Source organism: Liolophura sinensis, chromosome 1 (assembly GCF_032854445.1).
Source record: "Liolophura sinensis isolate JHLJ2023 chromosome 1, CUHK_Ljap_v2, whole genome shotgun sequence".
NCBI classification, from domain to species: Eukaryota; Metazoa; Mollusca; class Polyplacophora; order Chitonida; family Chitonidae; genus Liolophura; species Liolophura sinensis.
Window position 1 is genome coordinate 41,670,491 of NC_088295.1, and position 13,419 is coordinate 41,683,909.

Here is a 13,419-nt window from a genome sequence, read left to right on the forward strand (position 1 = left end):
TCTACAACAACATCGACGTATTCTGCTACTACATGTACTCTGGGGGAACTATTTAACAAACACAAAACCTTTCTTAAAGAAAGGCGCCTAAATATACCTACCCGTCACACAGAAATACCACAACTTTACTGGATTCCTAAAATGCATAAATCCCAATACAAGGCTCGATTTATTGCAGGTTCAAGAAGCTGTACCACCAAACTCTTGTCATTCCTACTTACGAGAGCGTTACAAGAAGTAAAGTCATTTTTGAATAAGTATTGTTGTGCCATAACAAAAAATTTAGGTGTCAACTGCATGTGGATTCTTAACAACTCCAAACATCTTACTCGATGCTCATATGCATATACCGTACAAAGACGTATCCACATGGAATTTCTCTACTCTCTATACTACGATTCCTCACAAACATCTTATTGAAAGAATATCGTCGTTAATTGTCTCAGTATTTACTAAAACATTTTACCGTAACATTAATGTCAGAAGCAAAAAGGCTTTCTTTAGTTCTACTCTTTATAAAGGTTACCACTCATGGGATGTTACATTATTTATTGAATTACTTGAATTTCTTATTAATAACATCTATGTGAAATTCGGAAATACAATTTACCAACAGTGCATAGGTATTCCAATGGGTACCAATTGTGCGCCTCTCTTGGCAGACCTATACCTGTTTTCATATGAATTTTAAGCGGAAATCACTTAAAAGTAGTATTTTTAAAGCTCGGTCCTTTTCATTTACCAATCGGTATATTGATGATCTATTGGCGTTAAATAATCCCCATATTGCTGAAGCGGTGAAGGAAATCTATCCGCCTTCATTGGATTTAAAGGAGACAACAGATAATCCTGATGCTACATCTTATTTGGATCTATATTTAGATAGCAATATACCAAAGGGTCCTGCATATGGCGTATACATATCTCGCCTTGCAGCATTTGTCAGATCTTGCGTTAATTGTGATGACTTTAATCTGCGTCAGAAGTTGCTAGTTCAAAAACTAGTTTGTCAAGGATACTCCATCAAACGAATCCATTCTAAGTTTCTCAAATTTTACAATGAGTATAACACTCTCGTTGGCAGGTATGGACAGAGCGTTGAGAATCTGCATTGTGATCAACCACATAGACGGCGCTGTTATCCCTATGTACATATCTATCACGTACACGGTATTTAACAACATAGATGGCGCTGGTTGCCCAGTGTAACCCTCTATCTTGTATGTCATGTGTTATCATAGATGGCGCCTCTTGTAGCATGAGATCTTTACATATTAACGGGAAAGGCGTAATCGTCCGTTACTTTTGAATCACAATCTGATGGGTTAGGGTCTGTAACGCTCGTTATTTTCAAACTGTATCTAATACCGCTTAACCTGGGGCTAGGGACCGTAAAGGTAGCCATGCTAATTACATCAGCATGATGCCTTTATGAACAGTTGCAATTAAAACGCGACTGAGATACTTGTTTAATTGTTATTTGACATGGAACTTATTCACGGACTACGAATTTGAACTTTGATATGGGATTCATGCCTGGAATAGGCCTATTCATTGTCTGCCGGGCATCATTGAAAACTGATGACCGCTTCTCTCTTGTGTGTTACCGGCTTTATTTCGTATTTGTATAATTTCTTACATATCTTTGTCTTCGGGAGTTAAGCGTTGTTGTGGAAATGGATCTTGTAATTATCGACTTGGAACGCCCTTTACGGACTACGAATGGTATAGGAATGTCGACTTGACGCTTATATTTCTATATATTAAGAGATACTGGAGCTTCTCAGACTTTATTGTTACAAGATGTTTTGCCATTTTCTGATGAATCATATTCTGGATCAAATGCATTAATTAGAGGTGTAAGCTCTGCTGAATTTGAATCTGTTCTCTTCACAAAGCTTACTTGTCATCAGATTTCGGGTCATGTTACTATCGGCATTAGGCCTACTTTGCCTTTTAAAGAATTCATCTACTACTTGGTAATGATCTTGCTGGTCACAAAGTAATGGTTAATACTGTTGTGACTGATAAACCTTGTTTAAATCAAACTGTTGATCGGGTTGAGAAAGAAATTCCAGATTTGTATCCCTCTTGTACTGTAACGATGTCTATGTCAGACAAACTTTCTGATGACGGCAAAAACACAGTAACGGAATTACAAGATACATTTCTTACGCAAATATTTACTCAAGGTGACTGCATTGATAAAGATAAATCAGACAATTGTATACCTAATGACATATCACATGTTTCTAAACATCAACTTGTAACTGAACAGCATAAAGACACAGAAATTTCATGTTTGTTTGACAGAGCTCTCGATGGTTGTGTTATTTCATCTGAACCTGTGTGTTATTATGTCAAGTCTGATATACTTATGCGTAAATGGAGACGCCTGATGTATCTGTTGATGAGACTGGGCTGTTAAACATCAGATTGTTGTACCTAAGGCATACCGAGCTGAAATTTTACGTATGGCACATGAAATGGCATTAGCTGGTTACTTGGTGTTAACAAGACCTACTACAGGATACTGAACCACTTCTTTTGGTCAGGATTAAAGGGAGATGTAACCCAGTTTTGTAAATCATGTCATACATGCCAGGTAGTGGTAAGCCTAATCAGACTATTCTTAGGCCCATTAGAGCCTGTACCAGCTTTCAAGAGCCATTCAGCAGAATATTGATTGCTGGTGTAGGCCCTCTACCTAAGACGAAGTCTGGGAATCAGTAAGTGTTAACTATTATGTGTACAGCAATCAGATTTCCCGAGGCTGTTCCTTTAAAGAATATAAACACCAAGTCTGTTTGTCAAAGCTTTAACAAAGTTTTTTACTCTGTTTGGTTTACCCAAATCCATACAGTCTGATCAAGGTTCAAACTTTATGTCTGTATTTTTTCAGCAAGGTATGTACCAGTTAGGCATTAAACAATACAAGCCTTCTGCCTACCACCAAGAAAGTCAAGGTGCAATTGAAAGATTTCACCAAACATTAAAGAACATGATTAAGACTTATTGTTTATTACTGGGATGAAGGTATTCTATTTCTTATGTTTGCTGTTCGATAGTCAGTACAAAATCATTGGGTTTCAGTCCATTTGATTTAGTATTTGGACATACTGTTAGAGGACCATTGTTAATTTACAAGGAACAGGTCTCAATGATGACATAAGTAATGTAAATCTTTTGGATTATGTATCTGATTTTCGTGCTAAACTTGTCAGAGCATGTGAATTGGCTAAAGCCAATCTTGAATGCACTCAGAAGAATATGAAACGTAGATATGATGAGAAAATCTGTTGTTCGGTCATTTCAACCTGGTCAGAAAGTTTTAGTATTGTTACCTGTACCTGGTAAATGCTTTGATGTCAGGTATTTTGGTCCATATGTTGTTGACAAAAAGCTGAGTGAGCTTAACTATGTTGTTAAAGCACATGATCGACGCAAATCAAGTCAGTTATGTTACATTAACATGTGGAAACCCTACGTAAACAGAAATGACACTGCTGTACATTCTGTTAATGTTGTTGCTGCTGACATTGACCAGAGTTGCTGTTATACAGATGATATTGGCGAACAGTTGGTTGACTCTAAGCTCAATTCTTTAAAGCTTCAGAATTCAGAGGTCTTAAAACAACTTGATTCTAAACTGCAACATCTGGAACCCATTCCAGCAACAGCAACTGTCTGAACTTGTCTATGAGTTTTCACATTTGTTTCTGGATGTACCATCAAGAACTGATGTCATTTTTCATGATGTTGATGTTGGTGATACTCACCTATTAAACAGCACCTTACAGGTTAAACCCAGTGAAGGCTAAGTACCTCTCTAATGGGATTAAGTACCTGTTAGACAATGACTTTATCGAGCCTAGTCACAGTAACTGGAGTTCACCATGTACTTTGCTACCCAAGCCTGATGGTACATTTAGAATGTGTACGGATTACAGGAAAGTCAACGCTGTCACTAAATCAGACGGTTATCCAATACCTCGCATTGATGACTGTATTGACGCTGTTGGTCAGGCGAAACATGTATCAAAGTTTGATCTGTTAAAAGGGTTTTGGCAGGTTCCTGTTACTCCCAGGGCTCGTGAAGTTACAGCCTTTGCTACGCCCGATGAACTTTTTCAATACAAGGTAATGCCATTTGAATGAGGAATAGCCCAGCTACATATCAACGCCTGATGAATGAGGTCACTTCCAGTTTGAGACGGGTGTCGTGTCTAGATAGACGACGTCATTATCTTCACCGACACTTGGGAACAGCACATTTCTAGAATACACCAGTTGTTTGAGAGACTTAGTCAGGCTAACCTTAACGTCAATCTTGTAAAAAGTTAATTTTGTTGTGCCACTGTCACCTATTTGGGTCATGTTGTCGGCCAAGGTCAAGTTAAGCCTATTGACTCTAAAGTCAGTGCTATTTCCACACTTCCTGTACCCTGTAACAAGAGGGAGCTTAAGCGCTTTTTGGGTATGGGTGGATATTACAGGAAATTCTGTCCAAATTTTTCCACTATTAGTGAGCCATTAACTCATCTGTTGAAAAAGTCCAGTAAGTTTATTTGGTCAGATGAGTGCCAGACTGCTTTTGATAAGATAAAAGCCATACTTTAAAGTTCGCCTGTGTTGTCAGCACCTAATTTTGATAAAACTTTTAAATTAGCAGTTGATGCAATTGATGTTGCTGTAGGTGCTGTTTTGCTTCAGGAAGACAATCTTGGTGTTGATCATCCAGTTTGTTTCTTTTTCCGTAAATTTAACAAGTTTCAGAGAAGTTATTCAACTGTTGAAAAAGAATGTTTGTCTGTTTTTTTAGCTGTGCAACACTTTGAAGTTTATGTAACAGCTTCGAGACAACTGTGATTGTAAATACTGATCACAATCCACTTGTGTTTCTACAGAAAGTTAAGGGAAAGAATCAGAGATTGTTACGGTGGAGTTTATTGTTGGAAGAATACTATCTTTAAATCAAACATGTTAAACGAAAGGATAATGTTATTGCAGATTGCTTGTCTCGTGTATAAGTTGTGTATAAAATGTTTAATAGCATATGGTTTTACAATGTTGTATATATTATTGTTTAACACATATTGTAAGTAGAAAAAAAAGTTGGGAAAACTTTTTTTCTTGAAGGGTGGGTGTGTTATGTGAACAACTGCCGTTAGTTTCTAAATTTAGCTTGCCACTGTTTACATATGCTGAGTTCAGGGTCTGCTGTCTGCCTCTGCCTTAGAATGTTCCAGAATACGCTCAGTTCGGGGCCTGTTTGTTTACAACAAGTGTTCAAGAATTTCCTTATTCTAGAAAATTCCACCAGTCTATATAAGACCTATGAAAGCAGGTCAAAGGAGGAGAAAGGAGAATTATTGAGAGTTTTGGATGCTTTCGCTGTGTGTTACGTTAGTAGGCCTTTTGTGCTGAATTTTGGTGTCTTTATAGCCTCTGGCTTTGTTATATCATTTCTCCACCGAGCACTTTTTCAGCCTGGACTTGTATATTTAATTTGTGCACTTGTGTATACAGTGCTTATTAGTACACGGACCCTGTCTGTGGATTTGTGTGTATATTTCGTTATACACTCAGTTATACTGTGGATTTTCCCTCTTATGAATATTGACTCTGTGCATTTATGCCTGTGTGGTATATATTGTGGAATATATGCGTCCGTTTGGACTTGACACCGTTGTACATGTAAGTACTTCAGTATTTGTATAGATATTGCTATCCTTTCTTGTTAAACTTAAGTACTTTAGTATTTGTATCAGTCTTGTTCTTGTTAAACTTAATAAATTGTTGAAAAATAAAATCTGCTGGTTTTGGTTACTTCTTTGTGCGGCTAAACTGTCGTGTATTTCGAACAAGCCATCTTTTTAAAATACAGACAGTTTGGGTTGTAACAATCAGCATCGTCTTCTTTGACGCCCTCCCATGTAAACCATGTTTACGAATTCTTTCTTTGGGAATTTCACTAAAAAGACTTATTCCTCTGTGAGAAATGTTGCCCTTTTCTATGTTTCTGAAATCCAAAATGTCTTTAAATGTCTCATGAATATCGAACGGAGTCGAAAGCCTGAGAGAATTAGTGCGAAAGATTTTCAAAGCTGTTGAATACTTTTTTTCTTATTCTGGAGGAAATCGGAAAACAAAGTAAGGCATTCTGTCCTCACTTTTCCCCTGCACAGTCTCCCTAACTTATGAAATCTGGCTCAGTGATTAAAACCGTGTGATCCAGATGACCGATAACTTGGAGGAAGTGCAAAAAGGCATTCACATCCGAATCCATAAGCCCTATGTTGTTGTTATCAGAATGACTATACTCTCTAATAAACCCAAACATGAATTTCCTCTTCTTTGTGTACATACGGAAAGAGTCTTTTACATACTTTCGACAACAATGTAAAATGGCCTCATATAATGATCCACTGGTTGATCCTTAAACCCCAACATTCGGTATGTAAATGTAGCTATATCCGTTTCATCTTCTGCCCACTGTGTAACATATCCAAGTTTTTGAAATTCTTTCCAAATCCAAAGGTAACTGTGGACAGGTTTGGCCCCCAGCTTTGGATTTCCTCGCCTCGGGAAGTTATTGCTCACTTTTCCCCGTCAATATTGGTAACAGAGCCTGAGGTGTTCCGTCACCAACGATATTGTAACCTTCGAACAGAATTGTTTTTAGCCATGCATTTTGGGAAATTTTCTGAACTAAGTCATTCTAGACATAAGTCAAAACCAATCATCAGCACATTATTTCCCATAACACTAGTCGGGAACGGAATCTCAGGAGAACGCTCATGGACAGTAGTATTATAAGCAATTCCTGCAGTAATGTTGAAATATGTGCTGTTGTTCTTAGCAACACAATTAATCTTCTAGAAATCTGTTACTAATTGTGCCTCGTATGGCACTGGTTTGATTGGCATACCTTCTACTGTTCGAGTATCGGTTTTCCTAAACAAAGGCACATATTCACGCAACACCTCGCCACGTTGTCTTTCTGAATCCTTGTTTATGCGGAATGTTCCACCCGGTTTCAGTCCTCAGAAATGTGTCGAATAGATGGGTGATTAAGCTGTGGCTTAGGATGAACACTTGATCGGCTTGAAGGCGCTGGTTGTATGAGTCGTTTACTAATGGTACATTGTGACTTTGCCTGTGAGATTCAAATAAGGTCTTGGGAGACACTGGTAAATGAACTGAAGTCGATTAAATATACAGCAGGATAGCACAAACTACTAGTAAAAGCATTTTCTGTATTTTTTGGTTTTTGTGACGGATCATCGCTTGTAAAAACATATTTAAATTGTTTCAGATCAAAGATTAACCGAAACCTCTGCTATCTCCCGTGAAGTAACGTTTTTCGTATAGACTTGTTAAAATCTGCTTGTTAAGTTTGGCCCAAACTAGGATGTTCAGGACAGTCTCGAGTTATAATTTAATACAACATGGTAGTGTTATTTTGCAAGTACGTACTGCTGCTCGCTCAGCACTGATGATATGTTATTTATCACGAAGGCAGATGTATGAATTTCCGTGGGTATGTATGATGTTACAGAGCTGCGCATGCATTCATCGGATTTACATTCCCGGACGTGTATCACTGGATGTGATCTTGGAGAATCATCCATGGACCATATGCCCAGTGCTTACGAAAGGCACGGACACGATCCTGAAGAAGCAGAATGAAGATACGGCTCTCAGATGCTCGAATATCCCTGAAGCTGCCTGGTATGTTAAGATGGGTAGCTCATTTATGAGTTAACACCGACAGTGATTGCCTGGTGAGGCACACCGGCCAGTATCACTGGAACGGCATTCCTCGCACAGCTCACACCAAACGTGACGATGGTTGGATATATGGACAATTGCAATCAAAGCGCAACTGAGATACATATTTTGTTATCAACAACCTGTATACTTGCATGGTACACGATTTGAATACTGATTTCGCTCATTCGCCTTGAGCATACTTTGCGCCTTTTTAATCATTATTGGAAACTGTTGACTGCTTCTCTTTCCACGATTCCGTTCAACTGTCGTACTTTATATACTTTTTAGTTCTGTGGTGGTTTGTGTTGAAGGTCGTTTTGGGAATTGGCCCAGCGATTATTGACCTGAATCGTCTATACTGGTTGACGGTTGGTGTCTGTATTCTCGTTTAGATCCCAGTTCTATACTTCAAACTGGTAGCTCATGAAACATTTCCAGGTCGAATACAAATATAGGTATCTCACAAAATCGTGCCTTAAAAGCAACTGTTCATAACGAACATGATGATACAATAAACAAGAATGCCTATACTCCCCTGAACCAGGGTTAAACGCAGACGACAATCCTTAGCAGCCCTGAATCGTGGGAAAGGAATGCAACCAGCCGGTAGGCAATCCAAAGAGGAAGAGGGGGGTAGGGGGTTTGGTTACGCTCAGTTGTTGGAATGTCCATAAATTCGGGTGCCAGCTAACTGACACATTATGTTGAATTATGTTAGAAATTAATATGATCCCAGTACTAGATGCGTGTCATCTTGTCATTTAATGTTGGTTAAATCCGGGTATCTATTTCCCCAAACATAGTACACGCCCTCTCCGGCATTAAAAAAAAACATGGAAAGCAGTATAAGGGGAAAAATACATTGCTGTTACCTACAAATTATTAGACGTCACTAGCCTAGAATTACTCAAAATGCTGTGCTCTCACAATATTTATCAAACAATAGTTAAGGTTAAGCAGGTATTTTATACTGCTTCACGATTAACTACACGTTTAGTTCCCTAGCCAATATGTAGCCATATATATAGCCAATAACTGTACATTATGTTTATCATAGGACAATTCAGGTTAAGAACAATAAATCTGGTGATCAGTTAAACCACTCCGGTGAGTATTGTCCCAGAGGAATTTAGCCAAAGCAGGATATTAGCCTAAACTGATATGAACACTGTTAAGCATCAAAAGTAGCAAATAAATGTAATTGCATTCATTATAAAGCAAAATTTTTCTTATGATAAATGACGACCAAAAAAGGGATTTTTGCTGGAGAGAATACAAAACTTGTTCGTGGTATTATGACCAATATACAATGAATGACCCAGGAGACTATCATAAACGCGGTGGCTGCTAGTTAAAATCCACTTCATGATCGTTCCCTCTCCGATAGGATGTGAGAAGGTCTTGCGGCAACCTGTGAATGGTCATGGGTTTCCCCTGGGCTTTGTCAGACGGAGGACGACACCAGTTACCTAAACTGCCATGGACTTAACTGTAAATCGTGTTACTGACACTGCCATATTTGAAATTGTAAACACGTTTAAGTATAATATGTGACTGGGTAGGGCGCCACCGAGTAAGTTAGCACAAACTGTATGATCCTTTATTAACAGTGTTGAGTTTTCTGGGTTAGAGGCTATTTCAAATTGATGATGTACAGATGACTGATGAATCTTTCATTCGGAACAAGCTATTGAAACATAAAATACAAAAAGAAAGAACCTAAAATAGCTTGTGGAGTAAACCATTTTGTGTGTACCTTTAGAGGATGTTGTGAACCATTACATGTGCATTGAATTACCTCTTTCCTTTCTGACAGCTTAATGGTCTTTCACAGGGTATAAGAGAACAAACGCCTTCGATACAGTACATAACGGAAGATGGAGAGAGTCATCATCGTGCCCTCAAAGACTTTATAAATTGCGCATGTCACAATGATGCCAAACAGACGCACGTGTTTAGCTTTTGGACAGCACGAAAATTTCGTGCGGTTCTCGAGGAATGTGATGTACTTCTGACCTGTATGGTACATTTATTAGGTTGTGATAGCTCCGTTAATTTTCTGTATTTTTCTGCTCATAGAATTTTCGGCTCGGTTGAACAATTTTGTTTGGTATTTGAGTTTACTTTTCAGCAACCTGGTGTTAACTTTCGTCGATAGAATTGTGTGTTTGTATTCTCTTTGTGCATTACAGTGTTATACTGTTACTTTGTATATATGTATGTCTCCTATCAGTGCACGTAAAATAGTGTCCTATACTTCTACTTTTTATCACGTAGTCTATAAGCATGGCGGAGGAAGAACAGTCAACAGTGACTCGTGGAAAGCGCAGCAGAGGGCGATCTATCAGATACCAAGGGAAGAAGGCAAAAGCGTCAGGCGCCACACAGGAGAGACAGGTAAAATCTTGTAACGTAGTTATGTCTGCAGTGGGTAGCCAGCTTAAGCCCATTTAAGTTTGGCACTGCACTCCAGCAGGTAGTGGGTGTTGTGAAAGTTGTGAAGAAGCTACAGTCGAGACTTACTCATCACGTGTAACAGTCAGAGTCAAGTGAAGAAATTGCTAAAGGTAGATTCTACAATGGGGCGAGATGTTGTGTGCAGGGTTTAGACAAAAGCTTTGTCCAGAGGTGTAATATATGGTATTGGGGAGGAGGTTACTGAGAGTGAAGACATGGGGGCAATGAAAAGTTTTAAGTATGTAAAAGCTGAACGCATGACGAAAGGCAGGGAGAAAATCGCCACGTCATGCATGAGGCTATATTTTGATGATGTTAATGTCAGTGATGAGGTGGCCTTGGATCTTGAGATATTCCAGGTTAAACAATATATTCCCCCTGTTATTCGATGCTTCCGTTGCCAACGTTTTCATCATGTAGTTTCCGAATGCCGTGGTAATCTGAGGTGCCCTCGATGCAGTGAAAGGCACGAGTACAAAGATTGTCCTAACAATGAAAAATAATCCTAATAAATGTTTTTACTCTGTTCACAGAGATACTGTCTCATTATATCAGAGTGTCAAAAGGGGGAAAAAGAAGTAATTGACCATATTGCTGAATGTGCAGAGCGCCATCTTGGTAGTTCTGTCGTTGATATTAAGGAATTGTGGGGAAAAAATGCAGCAGAGAAACTTAGCGCATAAATAATGGATAAGTTCCAATATGTATACTTGTGTGGAATCTTGGGTTGTATACTTACTATAATGTCCTTCAACATCTTGCAACAAAATATCCAGTCCTTGTATGCCCATGGTCAGGAATTTAAATTTTCCCTTTCCAATCTTGATCCAAAACCAGACATAGTTTGTTTGCAGGAAACATTTTTGAAGCCTCAGTATGATATTACTTTTCCTGGATATGCTGTCATTAGAGAAGACAGGTTGTGTGGGAGCAGAGGTGGACTTGCTATATTTATCAAGAATGGCCTTTCATTTACTGAAGTACAGTTACCCCCATTTAAGGTTACTGAGTATCAGTTCTTCCAGATAGCTATAGACAGTAACAGGTCGGTGAATGTTGTAAACTCAAATAACCCATGTAAGAAGCTAAACTACAATGATTTTAAGATCTTACTGGATCACTGTGCTCCGAAGGGGATAGTGCAACGACTGGTTGACCCGTATCAGTATAATGGCTCGGGCGGGGCGGCTTACTTGCCTTCGGTAAGTCGTCTCAGTGAAGCAGCACTAAATAAAAGAGCGATGGAAATCCGTCCTGCAAAAAGGAGGCACATTACACGTACATGCACCCTAATGATTCCTTCGCCGTCATATGACTGAAAAGTTGTTGAGTACGACGTTAAACCCCAAGCACTCACTCAATCTCCATGTCGAAGTGACCATTATCCAGTATCAGTATCTTTAGGCTTTCATCCTCACTCCAACGACATTGGCTCATTGCCAAGGTGGATCTTAAGAAAAGCAGGCCGGGCCAAGTATAGCAAAGCTTGTGATTTGTACTTCAATCAGGACTTGTATGACAGTGATGTGAATAAGTTTACAGACAACATTATTAGTGCTTTAAATGCAGCAGCTAGTGAGGTTGTTCCAAAAACTTCTGGGAACATTCCCTGGTGGACAGAGGAATGTTCACAAGTTATCAAGGAGAGGAAAAAAGCTAAAAATAGAGCACAGCATACAAGGTTTTATAAGGATATCATTGTGTTTACGAGGACTAAAGCCCAGGCTCAGAGTATTATAAAAAGGGCACAAATGGAGCACTGGCGTAGGTTCTGTTCCAACATAAATCGTAACACACCTATTAAGAATGTATGGAAGCAGGTAAGAGCCATAAACGGGAAGAAGAAATGTGTGTGTGTGTGCCAAGTATTGTGACTAATGGTGTTTTACACGTTACGAATGTAGATAAGTGTAATGTGCTAGCTGACAGCTTCTCGTTTGTCTCCAGCTGTAGTAAATATAGCATTCAGTACTCATAAGAAACAGGTGGAAGAGAGTTTTAATAACATAATGTTTGACGATATGTCCATTAATGAAGATTTTTCTCTGATGGTACTTAAGCAGGCATTTAGTGGCACAAAGGACTCTTCCCCAGGGGAGATGGGATCAGTTACTCTGTGGTTAAGCACCTCCCCGAAAGCAGTCTAAATGTGTTACTTTTGTTTTTTAACACCATATGGGCAAATATGAATGTTCCGGTTTCATGGAAAAAAGCTGTTGTCATCCTAATGCGAAAGCCTGGCAAAGATCCATTTCTAGCTTCATCATATCCATTGCTCTCACATCAGCGCTCTGTAAGATCATGGAAAAAATGACTAAGTCAAGAAAAGTTAGAAGTACTACAGACCATGTTGTCTCCCTTTAAACATCCATTAAGAGGTCACTTGCGAGTAAAGAATGTAACCCGGTAGCCTTCCTCGATATCGAAGATATGTTGTGGAGGCGTGGACTGTTAATTAAGATGAAGTGAACGGGTATTGGAGGTAGGATGCTTGGTTGGGTGAAGGACTTTCTCTCTCACCGCACAATGCAGGTTCGCGTTGGTAGCGACTTTTCACGGCCAGTTTATGTTAACAGTGGTACCTACAAGGAAGCGTTTTATCCCCAACACTGTTCAATATAGCCATCAACGATTTACCATCGGTCCTCAACCCGAACATAAATTGTTCCCTTTTTGCTGACGATAAAGCTATTGGGTTCAGTGCTAAGAACATACAGCAGGCCTTGAATGAAATTACCAGATGGAACAAACTGTGCGGATTTCGCTTCTCCCCAGCTAAGTCCGAAGAAGTCTTGTTTACCAGAAGGCGGGTTAAGTTACGGGTACCACTTCTTATGGGGAACAGTGCCATTAATGTCTCTTTATCATTCAAATATCTCGGCGTTGTATCTGAGAAAAGACTTACATGGTCAAAACATATTGAAATGATTGTTACAAAATGTCAGAAGGTTCTTAACCTTATATCCCTTAGCGGGCTATATCTGGGAAATACTGGGGGCGGATAAATCCTGTTTTCTAATCTTGTATAGAGCGCTGATAAGATCGCGTTGTGAAGCTTTTGACTCTGCTTCATTTTCTCTTAAATCTAAATTGGATGCTGTTCAGTGTGCTCCTCTCAGGATTTGTACAGGGCGCTTAAGACCACACATCTTCATGTTTTACAAGTGCTATATTATAAGTGGCCAT

At 39.1% G+C, this 13,419-nt stretch overlaps 1 pseudogene; it reads right to left on the reverse strand.

The window, feature by feature from the left end:
* Window positions 1–5,826: 5,826 nt before the first annotated feature.
* LOC135482334 (uncharacterized) lies at window positions 5,827–7,995 on the reverse strand (annotated as a pseudogene).
* Window positions 7,996–13,419: the final 5,424 nt, after the last annotated feature.